Here is a 2,289-nt window from a genome sequence, read left to right on the forward strand (position 1 = left end):
TGAGTAAGACATTGTCCAAACTTTTAGCTGCTTGATAACACTAAATTACCTTATGTGTGTTTGACTTAGTGTGGTGTAATGTGTTGTCCTAATTTTATTTTTTCATTTTTTTTTGCGAGGTCTACCTACGTTTAATCTATACATCTACATCACCATCCTTGTTAGTTAAGCTTACAATAGGCTGCTAACGTTATTAGCTGTAACGTTATGGTGTGCTAACCAGTTACATTCATGCATTGAAATGACATTCACGTGGTCAGTCAGCTAACGTCAACGTTACCGACATAGTTGCTAGCTAAGATAGATAATTTAGCTAGATATTTGTCTACCAAGCAAACAACGTTACCCAAAATTAAAATGAAGAATGTAAAATTGTTTGCCTTTTCCATCAACAAATGTAACATTACTTAGAAGTGGATGCGATGATTGTCAGGATATGTGAGCCATGCTTGGATAATGTTCATCATGGGGTAAGTTTGATAGTAGCTCACTAGCGAGTAACGGTACCGATCCACTTGCACGACACGTCATACGCGTAGAGTCGCGCTGCCTCCCCTCGTTCAGTCGTGTGTGGGCGTTTTGTTTAAAATGTCAGTTACCAGCTCATACTCAGTTCGTTTTAACGTATCTTAAGTGTTTTTCCACAAATGGACCACAATTTTAGGCATGTACTTAACAGTATACAACACATTAATAGCCTAAACAAACTATGCAAGCCATTTGGAAATCTTGTTTTATTTAAACTACTCAATGCAATCTCAAATCCTCGCCAGAAACACCAACAGTCAATATATTCATCCAAATCCTAGTTTCGTTTGTTATATGGACTACTAGGTGGTCGTGGAAGAGATTGTTAAAACAAGCTTTTTGACGCGCAACATATTTTCAAATGCAGCGCTGCCTTCCCGGAATGCTTTGCGGGCACGTTAAAGTCGCTTGACGTCACCCATAGGACTAGAGTGGAATGCGACACGACAAAATGAAGTGTCGTGCAAGTGGATCGGTACCGAAGCCTCACGACGTCCATTCATTTTTATGTTTGGGATCTATTCAAAGGAAATTTCATTTTTCAGAGCAATGTAACATTAGTGGAACATATGTTCCATTGAATCACATCATGATTTGCATTGTAGTTTCTGCATGAAGTGCTATTTGTGAATAACGTTAAAAGATAATTTCCGTAATTTGTGCACTGATTAGCTGTAAAAATGTATTTGCCATGCAGCTGTTGATTTATTTGACTAGGCTATGTGCATGTTCGTAGATTTCTCCGACTGAGAAGCTCAATTCATTTCAGTTGAATGGGAAAAAGTAGAGGGGTCTGTAATTTGGTCCCAAAGTTATTTATATGTCTACTAACAGTTACTTTTTTAAATTGATAGTGTTATGAAGTAGTGTTTGCTGTTAAATGCTTCTAGGCAAACAATATTGGAGTTAGGCAGAGAAATGTCAATGCTGATTTCTATGTAGTATGTGCTCTACCACAGTATATTTTGGATAATACTAATATATTTATTTATTTATCTTGTAGTCTGGGCAAAGTTCTCCATAAATGAAGACAAAACCTTGACAGTGACTGATGATGGAGGAATGGAAGTGGATGCTGATGTGTTTCCAGAGCTGGTTACCAAGGACATGTGCTTAGTCATCCATGATTCTGATAAAGGTATAATCTTTGCTTGGTTTGGGGTTTTATACAGTTGCCTTGCAAAGGCACAGAAGAAATTGTGGAGATGTACAAATGTGCAAATGTACATGAATGTGTTGCATTTTCCCTCTTTGCTAGAGTCGCCTATCCCTGAGATTTAATCTAGCCTAACGGATACATGTGTGTGTAATTGCTGACAAGGTTGTCAATTTCAACAGTGTTTTGCTTTTCGCCCCATTCTAAGTTGTACTGTGTCTTCTTTAATGTTTCAGGTTCTTCAAGACTTCAGCCTTCTTGTTGGATCTGAAACATCTGCAAGACATCTGGAAAGAGGGCCCTCGTACAAACCCAAGCTGATAAAAGAAAGACCTGCACTACAAGCTACAAACACCATTGCTGCAACACCTATTGCTGTCTGCCAGGGAGGAACAAATGGAGTTGTCTATAGACAACAAGGTAATTGTATGGAGTAATGGAGTTTAACATTTTAGTTGCCATTTTAGGAAATTACCTCTGCATTTCTGGATATTAATTTGAAGTTAAGTTGTCAAAATACCTTTTTTTTATGCATGACTGTTCAATCTGAATAATTAAATAGTTATTGTATGACTCTCCTCCAAACCCCACCCTAACCCGGGCTG

The 2,289-nt window shown here is 38.0% G+C and overlaps 1 long non-coding RNA gene across 1 annotated transcript; it reads left to right on the plus strand.

The window, feature by feature from the left end:
• The first annotated feature begins 390 nt into the window (after window positions 1-390).
• On the plus strand, window positions 391-2,049 carry LOC121694778. The gene is made up of 3 exons (XR_006025888.1): window positions 391-470; window positions 1,532-1,666; window positions 1,921-2,049. It is a non-coding gene; the product is annotated as an uncharacterized LOC121694778 (long non-coding RNA).
• Window positions 2,050-2,289: the final 240 nt, after the last annotated feature.

Source organism: Alosa sapidissima, chromosome 20 (assembly GCF_018492685.1).
Source record: "Alosa sapidissima isolate fAloSap1 chromosome 20, fAloSap1.pri, whole genome shotgun sequence".
NCBI classification, from domain to species: Eukaryota; Metazoa; Chordata; class Actinopteri; order Clupeiformes; family Clupeidae; genus Alosa; species Alosa sapidissima.